The sequence below is a fragment of the Arachis duranensis genome, chromosome 9 (assembly GCF_000817695.3).
Source record: "Arachis duranensis cultivar V14167 chromosome 9, aradu.V14167.gnm2.J7QH, whole genome shotgun sequence".
Classification (NCBI taxonomy): Eukaryota; Viridiplantae; Streptophyta; class Magnoliopsida; order Fabales; family Fabaceae; genus Arachis; species Arachis duranensis.
The window spans coordinates 32,140,155-32,140,514 of NC_029780.3; positions in this window are offsets into that span (position 1 = coordinate 32,140,155).

Sequence of the window (360 nt, forward strand, 5' to 3'; positions counted from 1 at the left end):
AAGACCAGATGCTAGAAAGACTAGCAGGTCATGAATACTACTGCTTCCTGGATGGATATTTAGGTTATAATCAAATTGCAGTAGATCCCCAGGATAAAGAGAAAACGGCATTCACATGTCCATCTGGAGTATTTGCATACAGAAGGATGCCATTTGGCTTGTGCAATGCACCTGCAACCTTTTAAAGGTGCATGCTCTCTATCTTTTCTGATATGGTAGAGAAGTTTTTGGAAGTCTTCATGGATGACTTTTCAGTATTTGGAGACTCATTCAGCTCATGCCTTAACCATTTAGCACTTGTTCTGAAAAGATGCCAAGAGACCAACCTAGTTTTAAACTGGGAGAAATGTCATTTTATGG